Source organism: Centruroides sculpturatus, unplaced genomic scaffold (assembly GCF_000671375.1).
Source record: "Centruroides sculpturatus isolate CEXI.00-Female unplaced genomic scaffold, Cexi_2.0 scaffold524, whole genome shotgun sequence".
Lineage (NCBI taxonomy): Eukaryota > Metazoa > Arthropoda > Arachnida > Scorpiones > Buthidae > Centruroides > Centruroides sculpturatus.
In genome coordinates this window covers 205819-227328 of record NW_019384773.1, presented here as the reverse complement: position 1 = coordinate 227328, position 21510 = coordinate 205819, and the positions used below count along the sequence as shown (strand labels likewise).

The window sequence follows — 21510 nt, the reverse complement described above, 5'->3', positions numbered from 1 at the left end:
AATACCAATGATGCAAGGATTGACATTCCTCACGAGGTTCGTACGGAATTAGTCATCCAACCTGATCAAAACCAAAGGATCTCTTGGGAATGCGCTTTCTTTCTTCTCAAGTATTCTTTGTCTTCCACTATATCAACTTATCTGATTTTCTCGCTTAATTATTTTCTGAAGAAATTGGAAATTACAAAAACTCTCATTCTTTAAAAAAAAGAGCAGAAAGGTGTAGCGAACACTTATCTCTTCTTATCATTTTGGAATATTTTAAAGTGTTCCACTTATATATATAAAAAAATCAACCTTTATAAATGCAATTGAGGTACTAATAAGTATTTTCTAACATTCATTTACGCCTCGTTACACGTTAAATTAAAATTAATTCCCCAAAGTGGACCCGAACGAGTATAGTGTGAAGTTTGTGCAACATTGTCGAAACCACTTCAACATTATCTATTCTAGTCCCCCTCTTTTTTTTTATTTTTATTTTTTTTAAACCGAGTCACGAATGTTTTACTCCTTAAACCGTGCTAAATTGCTATTTTTCTTACATTCTGTGTCATGCTTAACTATATCCGGAATGGAATAAATCGTCTAGGACACATGATTAAGGGATATTGTTTATCCAGATCTTAGTGCTGATGGCAGAATTAATGGAAAAGATTCGGGAAACCTGATTTGTAAGTTTGCTTTTCATTCTAATAGTGATGACCAAACAAAAGTGCTGGAGGAAAATCTCGTTTGTGGTAACACATAATTAAGGGGGTGGTTAAAGTCAACAAAGATATGGGGGAGAGTTAGTGTCCTCGGGGGAACCTAAAGTAATTCTGTAGATTTACGAAACGTAAATAAATTCCCTTGTGGTATTTATCGATAGCAATATTTCCTAGCTTTTAAAATACTTAAATGAACATCGAAAAATGTTAAACTGAACCGTGGCTTATATATCTTACAACGATTATCTTGATTACTAGAATGTTTTCTCCCTTTTTTTTTTTATCTGAGAAAATTGATTGTAAGAGGAGACTTAATACCTTTCCTTGATTAATTATTCTCTGTGAAACGTTTAATATAGGTGATTTCGCTTTCTTTAATGGATTTCTCCTAAATACGAAATTTTCTTTTAATAAAATTAATTTAAACGTCTTAAAAATTTTTTTTGTATTTTTTTTTTTTGAAATTCGTAAAATTTTGTGTTAATATAATTTAACATTCGTTTTGCTATTTAATTAAAATTCTTGCACAAAGTTGATGATTATAAAGCTTAAAACTTCTCTTGCTAATTATACATTAGTTGGGAGATATGATGATAAATAACTGTTCACAATGGGATTATTTACTCGATAAACAATCTTAATATTAAACAAATTAGCGTTTCTTGAAATTTCTGATAAGGAAAATCGGAAAATCGTCATAAACGACGTAACAATGGAAGTATGCGATTGTTGTAACTGACATATAGGATGTCGCAACTATGAAGTTAACTCTCTCATTATGTTCATCTCTGTTTATCTCGTGTCATTCTGGGCTTTAATTGCAGTCACGATCCTAATACTACAATAATCACTATTATTCCACGATAATTGAAACTATACTAAACATTCTTCCTATAGGCCTATACTAAATTTAGCAACGTAGTTGGCCTATATTGGCTTATAAGCCTAGTGTGATTGACGTTTATATCAGTTAATGCGTGTTACGTAACTGAAATTACCGTAACAAAAAGCCAGATTGATAGTTTAGCGATCAGATATTTAACGTTATTAAACTTTTACCGATATTTACTAGAATCAAAAAATATTACTTTCCGTAAAATATCATCATTGCTATCTGACACGTCTGCCAATGTCATACCGAATTTTTCTTCGCCGAGTCATTATAGATAACAGAATAACGCCATTAATCAATAGACCTTACATTAAGATTAAGCGTCGTACCTGTAAAACTTTACTCTTTTCTAAGACTTTTAATTTACTGGATGGAGACGATGTGTGTTTTTTCAAAGAGATTGACGTTTGTATGCCGAAATCTCTCTTAGAAAATTCGTGTTTGACGGTTGATGCAAATGCTTTCCTTGTTACTTAGGTTAAGCAGCTTTCGTTCCAGTCCAACATCACGACAAAGCTGAGAACTAAAACACCTGCTTGCGTGTTACCTGATGCACTTTGACCTTCGAGGGGCAAGACATGATGGTGATTAACGAGGAACGTGTTGCCAGGTTAATTGTCTATTAATACTAGTAATTGTATTGGAAGATGGACCACACAAGCGACACGCTGGTGCTGATAGACTCATCTGGGCTTAAACCGTGATAAACATGATTAATTCGTGCTTAGTGACTTCTGAAGAGGGCCCGATCGATGGGGCAAGGGGCCCACCGAAAAGCACTACATTACGCTCTTTATGGTTCAGTTATTAATGTTTCTACCAAAGCTACAATCCGACTAATTCAATTTAATCATTCCGCAAATATGAATTTTAAATGATTTCTCGGTTTTGGTCCACTCGATAATCGATTTTATGTCTAAATAATAGTGCACATTACTTAAGCAGTATTTAATTCGACTAAATGGAATAATTATAGTTACAATATAAATCTAGCGTGTAGTTAAATACTAATTGCCAATTAAACAATTTAAACACGGTCTAACGCCTCTAGAATCATAATTTCGACTTTTTGATAATCCCATAGTGTTTTTTTTAAAAGAGTACGCGCGAAAAATTCCGTGGATCTATTCCAAATTGTCACAAAATTTATGGCCAGCGATGCGTGGAATCTGTCTTATATGAAGTTTCGATTTGATTTCTGGTGTGATACCAGATGTTTAGTCCTCTGGGTCAACCAGTGAAAGTGGTCACGTTGCTGGCATCATGCCATTTTCCATCCCCCTCTGCGTCAAAAACAGCGTTACGGTTATAAGCCATATAAGAATGAATACCACGCCAACTGTGGTCACAAGTTTGACTCCAGATGAAATTTTACTGCAAATCCTGTCTTCCGTCAGATATATCATAAGTGTGACGTGTTATCCATAATTTGATTTATATTGATGGCACGTGGTCGAGTTTCTACTTCAATACATTCTGTTTATTCGTGAATAGACGATTTCTGAAAATCCCTTTTGATCATAAGAAAATGTACTCGAATAAGCTCGTGTCTCTTCCCTACGGGCTGATTTTATTTTATTTATTTTTTATTGATTGAACAAGATGTGAATGAAAAACGAATTTACCCTTAAGACAAAAATAAATTCCTGTTTACGATTTTCTTTGACGAAAATTTAACTATATCTTTATATATATATATTTAGAAAATCAAAATAAATAAAAATTAGTAGCGGTAAATTGCATTCTTGTACAAAACATTTAATTGAACTTCTCTTCTGCTTCGGGAATTGAATCTTTAAATTAAGAGAAAATATTACAAAAAATGAACATTTATTTATATAAAAAAATTTTAAAAATCTAACAAAAAAATATAATTGGAATGCAGTATTTTTTTTCATTTTACTACTCTTTATTTTGCTCTTTTTTTTTAATTTTACGAATTGTGATTGGGAGGAAATTTTAATGAGTCTCTCTTTTCTGATTTTTGATGAGGAAGATGAATGCCTATAAGCTAAATAATATATATGTAATCCACCATTTTGTTAATATAAGAAAGCATTATTCGATTTTTTAATATTCTCATTCGACATAAATTTACACTAAACCTAATGAAATAAACGATGGGGTATTGTAGAATCATTAGTGTTCCTTTCCTGCTCATTTTGGCCAAACTACATCAAATTCCGCCCAAAGCATAGTTGTTATGTTTGGCTGCTCACGGCTTAAGCACTTTCTGCAGATTACGTCGTATTTCGCTTAATGACTTCCTTACATGATGCCTTGTATTACAAAACTGATTAATGAATCTTCTCCACTTTGATGATTCATAACTTCTTCATGATCTTTTCTCATTACGTGTTTTGATTTATTTTTAATTAATACCAAGTTGAACTGGGATATGCCTTAATTGATCTCGAAAAGTGGGAAAAATACTCCACAAAACTCCGCCTTTATTATCGTCATTAACTATTCTTTAAAATTTATGGAAAATGAAAAATTTTACTGCAATCTTTTCTACATTGTCTGAATTCAAAAATATAAATATATAATATACATATTTTTTTGAAACTCGGAGTTATCCATAATGTCTTTTCTTTTTTTTTTTAAAGATTTTCTTCTACAGTAAATAAATGCTTCTTTTATTAAAATGAATTATATCTCTTGGTCATTTTCTGCAGTCAGAATAAAAATAGGCTGTCTGAAAGATTCAAAACTAAAACTATTGTATATCCTCATAACATTCGCAGCAAGATGTAGATATACATTATGCTGTAATAAATCATTAAAGTGCAATGGAAATCAGGTTTTCTTCTTAGCTGTCGCTAAATGACTAGGTTGAGGGTTGATGATTAATATTTTCCCCCTTTTTTTTATCCTCTGGAATTGACAAATGATTAATGGCTGTTTTTAAAGTCAAAGCGTTTGTCCCACTCAATTATATTATTTCAACTCTTGTTCTTGTTAATTCGCAATTCTTTCATAAGGAACATATTTACGCCTAAAAACTAAATCGAATGCAAGCTTATTGTCATTGTGTAACAAGTTCTTTTCGTTATCGTAGACAATAACCTAACCAATGCGAGGAGTGGGAACTGGTTCTGCACTGGGATACGCTATGCTAAATGTTAAAAGCCTGAGTCGAGCTTTACACAAAGTAGTAAATACGTAANTTAGAGAATGGAATGTTTTCTTTTTCTTTTATATTAATGGAATCCAATTTAATTTATTTTTATACATTATTCACTCTATCAACCATGAGAACAAGAATTAATTTGATTATCAAGTTTGGGAAAATTCCAATTACAAACTGTGTCCTTGATCTAAAAGTTTAAAGATATACAACCAATTATTTTGTTTAAGCAAAATAAACTTTAAAATTATATAAGGAATTTATAAAAATTTTTAAATTACATTTTTGTAGTTTAATTTTCTTTATTTTTTCACTCTTTTTCCTATAATACATATGTTGATTGATGCTATTTCTTTTCTTAGTTGTCTATGTTTCATTTTAAATAACTACTTATACACAATTTTCTTTGCCATAAAAGAAAATTAAGAAAAAAAATATACTAAAGTTATTTTTATTTTATTAACAATAAAGCAAAATATTCCTATGAGATATTAAAAAGTCAATATTTTAAGTAAATATTTTGTATTTTTATCTAAGCTATCGTTATCGTTATATAAAACTCGTAATGTTCAATATTTTCAAAGGGGGAAAAAATTCCTTTTTAATGACTATTATTGTATTTTTATTTTTAAAAAAAGTCAAAAATGATGTAAATTTTAGTCATAAAAAAGTCAATTTTATGTTAATTAATTTATACAATTCTGCATTGTAATTATTTAAAGTACTTTTTATTTCTCTTCAGAAACTTTTGAAAATATATTTTAAAAATTTATGTTTGTTCATTAAATTTCTTTCTTTTTTAATTTTTAATTACATAAATATTCAGGGACCAAAACATCTGCAGTACTTAACGTTATGACTTTAAGTGTATTTAGACAAAACTGATATCAAGTGCCATTATAAGAGATTTATAATTAAATAATAATACAATTTCTTATTTTGTAAGAGTTATTTTATCATAAAAATTATCGATTTTACGAATAAATATAATTGTATTTTTTGTATGAAATATTATACAAAATATATTTTAAAATGTATATATTTATATACATAAGTAATCTTTTTATTTCTTGATCCTAAATCTTATTCTTCTATACAGCAGCAGATATTTCTTTTACTCCTTTATGTTCGTCATGTTTTTATATCTATGTCCTTTCATATTTATTATGGTATAGCTACTTTAGCATTCTTTTCTTAAATCGATCTCAAAATGATTTCCCTTCTCTTCTTTTCTTCTTTTCATGAAGACTTTTACTCTTCATTTCTTTGCTTTTCTATTTCAATGGTTCTATTTTCCTCAAGAATTGGTTTTATTTCTTCAGTATTTCCATAAATATCTATAAGCAATAGTACACATTTTCTTCTTAATGCATTCTTCACTGTTTATACAGTACTAGATTATTTTCCTCTCATCTTATTGTTTTCTTAATTGAAAAAAATGCTTATTTCTATGCTGTTTTTCATACTCACTTGTTAACTTTACTGCTCTTTTCATAAGCTTGCTTATTTTGATGTTTAAGATTTAATTATTTATCTCAATATTCTTACTTATTTTTACAATTTTCTTTTGAAATAATATCTTTTTTATCAATGTTCATTTCAACATTCAATTCTATTTAAATTTGTTTATTTTCAAATCTGCTTCTGATCTTTTCCATTTAATATTTATACTGTTAGCCAGGAAAAAATCTATGTATTTTAATATTTATCTTATTTATTATTATTATTATTATTCTGGCTTGGTTTTGATAACATTTTTTAAAAGAAATACAATAAAATTTAAATTTATAGATATAGTTGCGAAGCGGAGATGATAGAATATTTAAAGCAATAAATTTGATATATGTATATAAAAATTGTTTTTTTTTACACATAAATAGGAATGTGTAGTTTTTATTATAATTTCCTTCTTAGCTTTTTAAGTCGTTGATTAAAGTTTGTTGTACATAATTTGGTTGAAATTAGCATTAGAGAGGTGCAATTAGTAGTGTTAAAATGTCGTCAGCTGATATCAATCGAAAGATAAAGAAAAAAGACAAAATGGGTTTTTAGAGCATTATTTCGCATTATTTCATGTGCGAATGACAGTTACCGCCCAAGTTAAGGCATGAATTATCAACTGATGACAAGAACAGATTCAGACCAACTGCTGACAATGTTGTTTTAGAATATTCTTTTTTTATTATTATTATTTTTTTAAAGATATTTCTCTGACGTAGCTAGATTTGTTTCGCTGAGTGAACAACATTAAGAAGGGAAATTACTTTAAAAAATAATAATTTAATTTCAAAATCCGGGCAGTAAAATTTTAATTGGAAATTGTAAAAAGTTGAAGAGTTGTCTGGAATGTTATGAAACCTATCATTCATTTTGCGAACGATTCTTGTTTTAATGAGTGTTCGCTATAAAGTTAATTTCCGTTTCGAGAAATGCTGTAAAAAATAAAATTAATATGTAGATGTCTGAAATTGTATTCTCAACCAAGAAGACTTTATATAATTCTTTTTTTTACTTCATGTTTAATCGATATATTTGAAAGAAGGCGACAGTGAATTATTCCTTTATTACTGCACCAAGTTACATTAAGGAAAAAGAATATATGCTAAACAACTTCGATTGTTTTTTCTCCTTCGATAGTCGACTTAACTGTTTGTCTGTTCTGTTCAGAACACTAAGTTTCTTCATTAAGGATTACTGCGACAAACAACAGTAATCTCTTTGTGTGATCTCCATGTCCTCCCCTTGTCAACGTCGTGTAAGCCCTGCGTGTGGTTCTCCACTGGATACGCTGTCTAAATAATGAAAGCAAGTGTGAAAGTTTCTAATTTAATGTACTTTCGTTTACTAGCAAGTTTTTCTTTTTATATTTCTAGCTTTAGTGGTCGAACGGCAAAATAACTTGCTTTGAGATGTCGGAGAAAGTGATAGAACCACGTTTTATCGCATTCCTATCAAACATTGCTATATAACAATAGAAAACAGCTTTTACTCTCTAGTGTCGTTCTCTATTAAAGCTAGTAATTTTGTCCGTTATATCTATAAAAACCACCTGGATGACTTCCATTGTGTTTAATGTATTGGGAACACTTCCAGGCTTTGTCTTGATCTGCTCTGTTGGGTATTTAGAACAGTTTGATCTTAACAGCAAAGGAAAATCTATTTCTACAAATAAATTTGTTCGTTTATATCATTCTATGAAGCAACTATGGATAATCAGTTTTAAAGTCATATTTACATTAAAGTTTAAACAACGGCTGGCAAAATGATTATTTTCGACTTATCGCATTTCCATTGTTGTCTTTATAATGTTATCTTTTAACTTATTACATGCAAATATCGATTAACTGTAATATAAAAATTGGAAAGTATAAAATACACGTTGATACTCTGCCAATCTTTATAAATTGATCTTTATCTCATCATCTAATTCCAGCTGCCACTGATTGCAGAAAAGTGTATTAAAGGGGCAAGAAAAGAGAGAAAAAATTATCAGCTGTGTATTATTGATGGTAGACTTAATGGCTCAAATTAATTTTCTTTAAACTAATTTTGTTACGTTCATTTATTGTTAACGTCTTCAAAAATTAGATTTCGGCGATAATCACATAACTAAGATTAAGGATTCATCTTTGACGCCTTAATCTAAATTAGTAATAGTACGTAGTCTATTGGGATATAATTAAAAATAATCATCCTTGCAGTAGTTAAAACATAACAGATCTATTAATTTAATGTTTTATTGTGAATAAAACTGTCTTTCTCCATTTTATTAAAGCTTTCATTTCGTTAAAGTTAAGCTGGGCGGTTAGATCAAATATGAAATTTACCCAACAGCCGATTAATTAGCAATCTACTCATTAACTCCATGTTGTAATTCTCAGAAATGTCATCAGTACTTTTCATTGTTAGACAATAATTCGTTTAGCATAAAACAGGACAATTTTAGATACAAACCAGATACAATCAGTATAAATTCAGGTTACATTTATTCAATAAGGAACCACATTAGCTATATCTAGTGATATTTACGATATTATATCCAATACAACCGGAGGTGTAGTTACGGGGTAGAAAGACAAGTGTAATTACTAGACGATCGATCTGGATAATAAGGATAGCTCTAGATAATAACATTAATTCGGTGCCTAACAGGTTGAAGCTAGCAAGACAACTCCAACTTGGAGAGCTCACATCATTCCAGAGCTTCTCTGTTATGATGAAATAAGGTGTTACCTACTTCAATATGGTGTATCTATTGAAACGTGTAGCTCGATATTAAATTCATTGTTGCTGTAGTAAACGTCGAAATCCCTGGAGCAAAACGCTAGCAAGGAGTTGGTCTTCCACACCGATTTGTTTGGTTGTATAATATACTGGAACTGAATGGCTGCGGAAAGGAAACTGAAATTCATCTTAAAGGGCTTCACTTATCGATTACAGCGTCAAAAAAATGAAATTTTTAAAATTATCGCTTTCGTTTTTTTACGCAAAATTTACTAGAATTTTCCGACGACGCGTTTTAAATTAGATTTTAACTGGAATGGCGATTTTTCAGTTTAAAAAGCACTTGATACAAAGCGATAAGAGATATAAACGCACCAATCGAAATCATCAATATGCATCTCTGTGCAGAAAGCACCTATATACGAAGTTTAGACCTAAATATTCCCATAGTAATAATCGATATAATCGATGTAGCACCTGCAACGCGCACAAAAGGTCAGAATCTATATTGTACATGTACTGTGCAATCCGGAATATACGTCAATCATTAACATTCTCATCACAAACGAATGCATCAAACTCTTTCAACGGATAATTAATACTCATTTAATTTTATTTTTAGAAAGTCCAGACAGGTTTCTAATAAATTAAATATGGAAATTTCTTTTTATACCAAGAAAACGACTCAATAAAATGAATATATATATTTTTTATGTTTAATCCCATTACCAAGGTTTGGATATGGGTAGAATATTGCATAGGAAATTTTTGAATGTGTCTGTGAGTGACCAAGTACCCTTCTCCTACTGTACTAAAAGTAGAAAACGCTATTAGTATTATTTAAATACTCCCAAAGTGCTTTTAAAAGCCCACTCTCAAATATTAAAGCTGCAGATTTTAAAAATATGGCTTCTTATCTTAACAACCGGTTCAAGTACTACAGTAGAATAAGCAAAAACTTCCCCTCCTTCTCCTCCTCCTCGTTAGTTATAACAAATTTTCGTCTGTGGTATGCCTGGGTTAATCGGTATTAAGTATATTTAATTGAAATCCGACACGAATTACTAACTATGAAATTTTATACATCCATATTTATGCCACCTTCTCAGATAAAGACGGCTCGAATATAATACATTAGGCCGTATAAATCTTCATGATAAATATATTCTCGGGTTTAATTATGCACCGTACGGAATTTTAAAATGGAATTACAACATAATGTGACATATATTAAGCATTATTGATGATGTCTTGGTATTAATAAGATAATTATATTGTAGATCTAATCCCGTTTGTAATTTATGAAACTAATGTGTTGTAAAATGGGATTATCGAAAATCAATTTTTGAAAATCATAATTTAAGGCACCACCCATTCGACAAAGTTTGCCAAGCAACTCTACTTAATTTAGAAAATTAATAAAGAAAAAATATATATAAAATAAGCTTTTGTTAATTAACAGATTAAAGATAATGTTCTTAAGTTTAAAGAATTAATTCTCTTTGGTTCCTATCGAATTTTAAATATTTGTTCGTGTTTAATATGCAAACATCGAGATAATTTTCTAGACTAGGTTAAGTTGCCTTTTACGAGTCAACTGCTATGTTGATCATTTGAGACGTTTTATTTACAGGATTTTCCAAGAGACACGCATAAGAATCTATAAAATTGCCAAGCTTTACACGTGTAAAATATATTTAATGTACTATTCGACTAAAGATAAGAAGAGAGACAAGCGAATTTTATTACAAACAGTAGTTTTGATAAAAGCCGAACGCATTTGTATGCCAAAGACAAAGAAGGACACTCCTTTATGGATACGATTTCGAACATTTCTTTTTATTTTCTTCTTATTTATGCCCGTATTTTATATTATCCTAACTAAACACGAATGATTCTTCCGTTTCATAGGATAATCAATCATATTATCTTCATCCTCGCTACATATAGTAGTAAACAAGATGCTGTAAGTCAACAGAAAGATCTTCATTTGTTATCCGCATATAATTTATCGCCAAATTAATGTTTCTATTCTATTTTCGTCAGAGATAAAAACGTTAGTGAAAAAATGCTTACAACGTATTCACTTTGGCGTGGTAAACTGAAAGATGTAATTCATCTTTTATATCTAGACTATCAACGAAGAAACATGAGAATTGGCTATTGGAAATTGTTGGCTGTCTCATTGTTTCGAGCACGCTCCGAGTAATTTGATTCCAGATGAAAGTAACATTGATTGAAGGTGTGTTACGTTTCTCTGATTGTTTCTCGGGATGAATAGTTCAGAGGACACGCTTTCTTCCCCGTAAGATTTACTGATTTGAAAATTGTTCACAGACGAAGATTTAATTCGGTTTGCTCAATGAGATCTATTCGTTTTATCTATCGAATTATCTATAAAAGAGTAAATAACTTTGTTTATAAAATATTCTATCAAAGTCCAAAGAGAAAAGAAATAAATGGATAATACTACGGAACCGAAAGTGCCATTCTAGCGTAACTATTGAATTGTAATTGCTTTATATGAAAAGAGAGCATTTCGATGCTTTTAACATGGTTGCGCTAGTTGCTCTACTGGAGCTTAACTCTATTCTTTATTAAAGCTCCAATAGACGCTTTACTAAAGCCAAATTCGCTCTGCAACATTTACTTTAGATGGTCTAATAGGTGAAGGCCCCCGAAACCTCTATAACAAGTCGTATTAGTTTTTCTCTTGAAATAGCACTAGAACTCTTCTAAAATAATGTCACTGCTTCACGACATCTCCATTGAATGTTCTAGTAATATAAATACACTAATTGTTAATTCGAAAGTTTGGAGATTCCTAGAATTGTCTTAGACATTCATTCTCTTAGACACCTAAAAAGTCTATGTATATACTACAGTAAACTTTGAAAGAGAAAAGACTGTATATATACAGTTACATCCCAGTCTACGCTAATATATCTACCTATCTATCGAATATTTCGTAAAAATAGAATGCATTGAAGGAGAATATTTTCATATTTTATACTTGTTATATTTAAATTTAGATTAAATACTCGTTCAAAATGGATTTTAAATGCATAATTTCATCTATATGAAATGTTTTATTTCAAATTCACAGACTTTTATGCTAAAATTGCATTAAATATGCAAGTGGATTTTCTGTTTGAAACGCATTATATTGATGCTCGACTGGAACTGATGTATAGATGTTTTATCGAGCCTTATTGAATGCTTTACCGGAGTAATACTAGATGCTCTACTAGAATTCTACTAGATTCTCAATTGGAGTTCCACTAGAACTTCTACTAGGTTGAATAGATTTTCTATTATAAGTTACTAGATGCTAGAGCTGCACTCGATACGGAGATACCGAGATGATTGTTGCTCTGTACGAAAAGAAAAATGATCTCAATGTTAATCTCCAAAATATTTTTTAAAATTTATGTTTTAACAAATTTTAATTCATATAATTTTATTTCAACAGTTAATATTCATCAGATGATTAAATGTTAAAGGTTGGAGTCATTTGTTGCCTCTTTAACTCATTTTATTAATGGATTGTGTCCATTCTTGTTTTAAATCCTATTATCTTTTATTTGGTTACCGAAATACATTAATGTTGAAATTCATTTTCATGTAATTGTTGTTCTTTCATATAAAAATAAATAACTCTTCTTAATTAGATGCAGTCGAAGAAGTTTTTCTTTGTTAAATCAATTTATTAATGTAGAAGTTTTTTGAAGTTTTTTTTATATCGTTTCCTTCTTCTTTTTTCTTTTAACTTCCCTCAGGAAGAAAATGTATATATTTATATACATAAGTAATCTTTTTATTTCTTGATCCTAAATCTTATTCTTCTATACAGCAGCAGATATTTCTTTTACTCCTTTATGTTCGTCATGTTTTTATATCTATGTCCTTTCATATTTATTATGGTATAGCTACTTTAGCATTCTTTTCTTAAATCGATCTCAAAATGATTTCCCTTCTCTTCTTTTCTTCTTTTCATGAAGACTTTTACTCTTCATTTCTTTGCTTTTCTATTTCAATGGTTCTATTTTCCTCAAGAATTGGTTTTATTTCTTCAGTATTTCCATAAATATCTATAAGCAATAGTACACATTTTCTTCTTAATGCATTCTTCACTGTTTATACAGTACTAGATTATTTTCCTCTCATCTTATTGTTTTCTTAATTGAAAAAAATGCTTATTTCTATGCTGTTTTTCATACTCACTTGTTAACTTTACTGCTCTTTTCATAAGCTTGCTTATTTTGATGTTTAAGATTTAATTATTTATCTCAATATTCTTACTTATTTTTACAATTTTCTTTTGAAATAATATCTTTTTTATCAATGTTCATTTCAACATTCAATTCTATTTAAATTTGTTTATTTTCAAATCTGCTTCTGATCTTTTCCATTTAATATTTATACTGTTAGCCAGGAAAAAATCTATGTATTTTAATATTTATCTTATTTATTATTATTATTATTATTCTGGTTTGGTTTTGATAACATTTTTTAAAAGAAATACAATAAAATTTAAATTCATAGATATAGTTGCGAAGCGGAGATGATAGAATATTTAAATATTTTCCTTATTTACAACGGAAGCATTTCTAAAAAAACATTCAGAGAAATCGAGAACTTAACTAGAAATCCTTATTTCTTCGAATGCTTCGTGTANAAAATGAAAAATTTTACTGCAATCTTTTCTACATTGTCTGAATTCAAAAATATAAATATATAATATACATATTTTTTTGAAACTCGGAGTTATCCATAATGTCTTTTCTTTTTTTTTTTAAAGATTTTCTTCTACAGTAAATAAATGCTTCTTTTATTAAAATGAATTATATCTCTTGGTCATTTTCTGCAGTCAGAATAAAAATAGGCTGTCTGAAAGATTCAAAACTAAAACTATTGTATATCCTCATAACATTCGCAGCAAGATGTAGATATACATTATGCTGTAATAAATCATTAAAGTGCAATGGAAATCAGGTTTTCTTCTTAGCTGTCGCTAAATGACTAGGTTGAGGGTTGATGATTAATATTTTCCCCCTTTTTTTTATCCTCTGGAATTGACAAATGATTAATGGCTGTTTTTAAAGTCAAAGCGTTTGTCCCACTCAATTATATTATTTCAACTCTTGTTCTTGTTAATTCGCAATTCTTTCATAAGGAACATATTTACGCCTAAAAACTAAATCGAATGCAAGCTTATTGTCATTGTGTAACAAGTTCTTTTCGTTATCGTAGACAATAACCTAACCAATGCGAGGAGTGGGAACTGGTTCTGCACTGGGATACGCTATGCTAAATGTTAAAAGCCTGAGTCGAGCTTTACACAAAGTAGTAAATACGTAAGAAGGATTCGCTTAAAATAGAAATATGAATTTTTTTTTACTGGATACGGCCTAAGATTATATTCTTTTATTGAAATTCGAATTATGAAGAGATTTATTGATAGGGATGTAAGAAAAATATTTCTTAATGAAGGTGAGTCAATGAAACAGTTTCTCGTTAAATAGAGGATTTATTGCTAGAATATGGTCCATGAATAATGTTTCTTGCTGGAAATAGATCTAATGCAGACAAAGTATCTTTAGGTTTATGAAGGGTATTTATACTGATAGTGGTGGGATATATGATAAAAGTTCCTTGATGAGTAGCCTATAGGATTAATCGAATTTGTTACATGAAGGAGTTTATGTTGAGTTAATGAAAGGATTTTAAAACTTAAGATATATTCAATATATATATATATTTATGGATAAGGAATAAGTCTAGAAATAAATTTTCTATTGAAAATTAGGTTAATGAAAGGATTTTTGTTAATATACTTTATGAAACTTTTCTAGTAATATTATTTTTCTGGAATTGGATCCATAAAAATATTTTTATGATAATGGAGGTTTTCACATAAAAAATCTCGTTGGATAAAAATAGAGTCTACACGCGTGTTATCTCATGAAATTTAAATGTGAATAAAGACTAAAATAGGTCTCTAACTAGAAATAAATGTTACAATAACTAGATGGAAATGGGGTTATGTGAAACTAATTGGATGGGAATAAGGACTAGGCAAAACGGATAATTAGCTGTAAATAGGACTTAGGCAACTTCACCTGCTTTAAATGCAAATTATGAGAAAAACCTAAAAATAAATCTAAAATTGAGTTTATTCCATTAAACTTTTTTCAAAAAATAGATTTAATTGTGATTGATTTGATATCCCAATAAAACATTACTTTTTATACCTTGACCTAGGTGCAAGGACAAAAAGAACTCTGAGCCGATGCTTACTCCAGACGAAGCTGGTGTTATCTAGCAGGAGATCGCATTTTCCCATCCTCCAAACTCTGTCTTAAATAACAATGTGTAAAGAAGATTGCAGCTATGTCATAAGGACGTGCCCGTTGTACGAACATACAACTGTTCATCCTCGCAATTTCGAGTCTACGAACAAAAGAAGTTAAAGGTTAAGTGCAGAGGTAGGTTTTTCTTTCTTAAACGATCTCTATAATTGAGCAAATTGGTGGAAGATCTATTAAGAATGAAGTTTATTTTCTCCTTAGATTGAAAAGTAACTTGGAAAATCTTTGATTTTTCTCTATAAAAAGAAAGGAAAAAAACCAGAGAATTTCTGTAACATAACTGTAGATAGCAATGTTGCTTTTGAGATAACAGAACTGATTGATTGATAGGTTTTTTCAAACCGGGACAAATAAACCAGAGTGGCTATTTTAGATGATCGTTGAATTTTTTTTAATCCGAAAATGACAAAATATCTGCTAAAAAAGATTTTTTCCTACATTCAATTCCTATCCTCCGCGAGTTAGAATTAAATCTTTTTTAAGAAGCCAGAATTGGATTTCTTTCTTTGAGAATGGAAATCTAGGCTATCATCTTCATTCTCAAAGAAAGAAATCCCATTTAAGTCCTTTACTATGCATTTTCCTATCGATTATTCGCCTATCTTACACAATTCTTAAAAGTCACTTAAATCTTATTGTTACAAATGTAAAGCCATTTCCTTAAATAACCATCCGATGCCAGTCAAAGATTACGTCAGAAATTAATATCATTTAAAACTAAAGCTTATTAAACAATATTTATTTGGCTTTATTTAAGATGTCTTCGTAAACTGGGATTTAATTATAAGGCATTGTGAAAGGAGATAAGCTCAACTTTGCGTTAAACGAGAGTTGGATGATAATTCTCCCCATTATTGTATATTATAGCGCTATCTTCACTTATTATACGTTTCAGAATAATAAACTGATGAGACTAAGTTTTAAGACTTTTCCCTATGTCCTGCAGTGAATATAATGTATGCTAAATTATCACAATATTGAATTACTTATCTAAAATTTTATCATACGCCACAATGCTCATGCTCATCTACCAAAATTCTATTATAAGACGACAATCTTCATTTAGCAAAATTTTATTATAGACTTCAAACTTACCAACTATTCATTCTCTTATAATATACTTTTAAAATTCTTATATATAATATATATTTTATTATTATTTACCATAACTATCTTGAATAATTCGATAGTCTTCAATCGTGTTTATAACTCAAAAAATTTTGGTTAAAATACATTTAATAATTCATACTTTATTCTTTCATAAATCGATATCAAAATTATATTTATTTATTTTATTAAAAAACATTTAAAGGTGTAATCATATCATCTTTCATGTTGAATAGTGATTAAATTCCTTTTTACATATTTTTTTCTATAAAAAAATTCATTTTTATATAGATGATAACGCTTTATTTTTTCAGAATATATATCAATAAAGAAGTTCATCCAATTCAATCATAGTTTATTGGAATATAACTATGATTTAATTGACAAGCTACCCTGTATATCCATCACTCCAAAAAGTAAACATAGGGTCTTGCTTAGACGTCATGGGACAGAGTGCAGTGGGAACAGAAGATCTTCTCCATAATTGAAGTTGGGAAATCCATCAGAATTCGACACCTTCTGCAATCTCAGGGGGGTGACAGAGCATTAATTACCGTACGGAAGTCCTGTGCCATCTACTTCCTTACCTCTCACGAGACAATATGGCGTCCAACCAATGAATAAATCACTGGCATCGTGCGAGTATATAGGTGATCGTTCAACTGTCATCTCCTATCGGTTAGAGATTTTGAACAGTAATCTCCCCGAACAGAAATGGTAAGTACCATAGACTTTTATTCTTGGTCGTGTAATGCCGGATAACCAAAGACGTTCATTGTAGCAACCCAAAAGAAGGATTTGTAGAAGCTTTACTATTGAAAGTTGTCCCTTTATCGAAAATATATCAACAATACCAAGTCATAGATCAGAGTAAAAGCTGAGTATAAAGGTAGTCTAAAGATATTCTCTAGTTGCGAATATTTAAATTTCAAATTTTGTTTTGTCATTTTTACGATCTTCTCGATAATTTGTAGAATTTCGAATTCGCGCTACATCCGAGCAATATTTATGTGAAAAAAGACGGATAAAGAATTTAACGATAAACTTACTAAATTTAGCATTTGTAGCAAACGTGGCTTTTATTATTAAAGAGAAACACGTCTGGCTAGGTTACAATTAATGTTGCGGTTTTCGTTCAGCAGATCGTTATGTTCTTTACGTGATAAAGTAAGTGAAATGGTCGTAACAGCAACATTATCTTACATTCTGTGTCTTATGGCTTTTCTACAACATCGAAATGCTATCATTCTCCTAACCGATGTAGAAAAGTAGTGGCTAGAAAACTTTCAACCGAATGATGGATACAAAGTAGTATAATATAAAAGTATTTTAGGCATATTACTGCGAGTCTCCGAATTCCATCGGATTTTACTAGCTTTCTTATTGCTCCTACTCAGCTATGGTCCTAATAAACTTGTGCACTTTAGGTTTCTTTCGCTCCGTTTGTCACGGAACGAGAAAGAGATAGACTGTTGCTTTCAAATTAAACTTTGCATCCATTTATCAGATGCTCGACATCAAAGAAAACTGAAGATAAAGCCATTAAATGGAGTAAAGATTATACTTCGACGATTTGTCAATGTGCGACTTTCTAAATGGAAATAGAAAATCTTAGATTTTCTCCCAAAGTAACTGGACGAAATCCAATTTTTTCAGTTTCGACTTTGTGGATTGGGAAAGTTAAAACGATTGATTTGCTCCCAAGACTTGTGATTGCAAGCGTCGAGACTGACACACAGATTACAAGTAATCCCGTTACCCGTAGACTTGTTGACTACGTGCCTGACTGATCTTCTTCTCTTTGTTTCTCAATAACACTTCTGTACCAAAGTTGATTTCTTTCGAGTCAATCAATATTAAATTAAATTAAAATATCGAGAAACTCTGCCAATGCAGCAGATATTTGTTCTGGAGATTACTTCTGTGGCCATTTTTTTTTATCGACTGTTAAAAGATTTCTATTTGCTTTAGGCTCCTTTTAATTCCGTCCACTTCCGATAATTTTAATGATGGTGCAATTTGTGTTCGAGTAAATAGCTCTCTGAGCTGCAATAAAAATTAACAAAGTAGATTTAAAATTTGATTTTTGCGAAAATAATTTATTGGGGACGTTTGATATCTTCTTCTACTAATTATCGTTAATGAATATCTTTTAGACAATCTCTTTATCCAAAATTTCCTTGTTAAATTAATATACTATCGAGTTCCTCTTTAATATCCTTAAATATTTTTGAAATGTAACTATTTCTGAAATTTCCCTTATTTTCTCTATTTAATATTCTCGCATTCTNATTATTATTATTCTGGCTTGGTTTTGATAACATTTTTTAAAAGAAATACAATAAAATTTAAATTCATAGATATAGTTGCGAAGCGGAGATGATAGAATATTTAAAGCAATAAATTTGATATATGTATATAAAAATTGTTTTTTTTACACATAAATAGGAATGTGTAGTTTTTATTATAATTTCCTTCTTAGCTTTTTAAGTCGTTGATTAAAGTTTGTTGTACATAATTTGGTTGAAATTAGCATTAGAGAGGTGCAATTAGTAGTGTTAAAATGTCGTCAGCTGATATCAATCGAAAGATAAAGAAAAAAGACAAAATGGGTTTTTAGAGCATTATTTCGCATTATTTCATGTGCGAATGACAGTTACCGCCCAAGTTAAGGCATGAATTATCAACTGATGACAAGAACAGATTCAGACCAACTGCTGACAATGTTGTTTTAGAATATTCTTTTTTTATTATTATTATTTTTTTAAAGATATTTCTCTGACGTAGCTAGATTTGTTTCGCTGAGTGAACAACATTAAGAAGGGAAATTACTTTAAAAAATAATAATTTAATTTCAAAATCCGGGCAGTAAAATTTTAATTGGAAATTGTAAAAAGTTGAAGAGTTGTCTGGAATGTTATGAAACCTATCATTCATTTTGCGAACGATTCTTGTTTTAATGAGTGTTCGCTATAAAGTTAATTTCCGTTTCGAGAAATGCTGTAAAAAATAAAATTAATATGTAGATGTCTGAAATTGTATTCTCAACCAAGAAGACTTTATATAATTCTTTTTTTTACTTCATGTTTAATCGATATATTTGAAAGAAGGCGACAGTGAATTATTCCTTTATTACTGCACCAAGTTACATTAAGGAAAAAGAATATATGCTAAACAACTTCGATTGTTTTTTCTCCTTCGATAGTCGACTTAACTGTTTGTCTGTTCTGTTCAGAACACTAAGTTTCTTCATTAAGGATTACTGCGACAAACAACAGTAATCTCTTTGTGTGATCTCCATGTCCTCCCCTTGTCAACGTCGTGTAAGCCCTGCGTGTGGTTCTCCACTGGATACGCTGTCTAAATAATGAAAGCAAGTGTGAAAGTTTCTAATTTAATGTACTTTCGTTTACTAGCAAGTTTTTCTTTTTATATTTCTAGCTTTAGTGGTCGAACGGCAAAATAACTTGCTTTGAGATGTCGGAGAAAGTGATAGAACCACGTTTTATCGCATTCCTATCAAACATTGCTATATAACAATAGAAAACAGCTTTTACTCTCTAGTGTCGTTCTCTATTAAAGCTAGTAATTTTGTCCGTTATATCTATAAAAACCACCTGGATGACTTCCATTGTGTTTAATGTATTGGGAACACTTCCAGGCTTTGTCTTGATCTGCTCTGTTGGGTATTTAGAACAGTTTGATCTTAACAGCAAAGGAAAATCTATTTCTACAAATAAATTTGTTCGTTTATATCATTCTATGAAGCAACTATGGATAATCAGTTTTAAAGTCAGATTTACATTAAAGTTTAAACAACGGCTGGCAAAATGATTATTTTCGACTTATCGCATTTCCATTGTTGTCTTTATAATGTTATCTTTTAACTTATTACATGCAAATATCGATTAACTGTAATATAAAAATTGGAAAGTATAAAATACACGTTGATACTCTGCCAATCTTTATAAATTGATCTTTATCTCATCATCTAATTCCAGCTGCCACTGATTGCAGAAAAGTGTATTAAAGGGGCAAGAAAAGAGAGAAAAAATTATCAGCTGTGTATTATTGATGGTAGACTTAATGGCTCAAATTAATTTTCTTTAAACTAATTTTGTTACGTTCATTTATTGTTAACGTCTTCAAAAATTAGATTTCGGCGATAATCACATAACTAAGATTAAGGATTCATCTTTGACGCCTTAATCTAAATTAGTAATAGTACGTAGTCTATTGGGATATAATTAAAAATAATCATCCTTGCAGTAGTTAAAACATAACAGATCTATTAATTTAATGTTTTATTGTGAATAAAACTGTCTTTCTCCATTTTATTAAAGCTTTCATTTCGTTAAAGTTAAGCTGGGCGGTTAGATCAAATATGAAATTTACCCAACAGCCGATTAATTAGCAATCTACTCATTAACTCCATGTTGTAATTCTCAGAAATGTCATCAGTACTTTTCATTGTTAGACAATAATTCGTTTAGCATAAAACAGGACAATTTTAGATACAAACCAGATACAATCAGTATAAATTCAGGTTACATTTATTCAATAAGGAACCACATTAGCTATATCTAGTGATATTTACGATATTATATCCAATACAACCGGAGGTGTAGTTACGGGGTAGAAAGACAAGTGTAATTACTAGACGATCGATCTGGATAATAAGGATAGCTCTAGATAATAACATTAATTCGGTGCCTAACAGGTTGAAGCTAGCAAGACAACTCCAACTTGGAGAGCTCACATCATTCCAGAGCTTCTCTGTTATGATGAAATAAGGTGTTACCTACTTCAATATGGTGTATCTATTGAAACGTGTAGCTCGATATTAAATTCATTGTTGCTGTAGTAAACGTCGAAATCCCTGGAGCAAAACGCTAGCAAGGAGTTGGTCTTCCACACCGATTTGTTTGGTTGTATAATATACTGGAACTGAATGGCTGCGGAAAGGAAACTGAAATTCATCTTAAAGGGCTTCACTTATCGATTACAGCGTCAAAAAAATGAAATTTTTAAAATTATCGCTTTCGTTTTTTTACGCAAAATTTACTAGAATTTTCC

General features: G+C 30.0%; 1 long non-coding RNA gene across 4 annotated transcripts in view; it reads left to right on the top strand.

Annotated features, from left to right (window-relative positions):
* LOC111629029 overlaps positions 1 to 21510 on the top strand; it is a 74487-nt gene that overhangs the window by 26335 nt on the left and 26642 nt on the right. For all 4 annotated transcript variants that reach the window (XR_002757266.1, XR_002757264.1, XR_002757265.1 and 1 more), the window contains 2 exons: positions 15221 to 15444; positions 16749 to 17151. This is a non-coding gene — a long non-coding RNA (uncharacterized LOC111629029). The remainder of the gene's footprint in view (positions 1 to 15220; positions 15445 to 16748; positions 17152 to 21510) is intronic.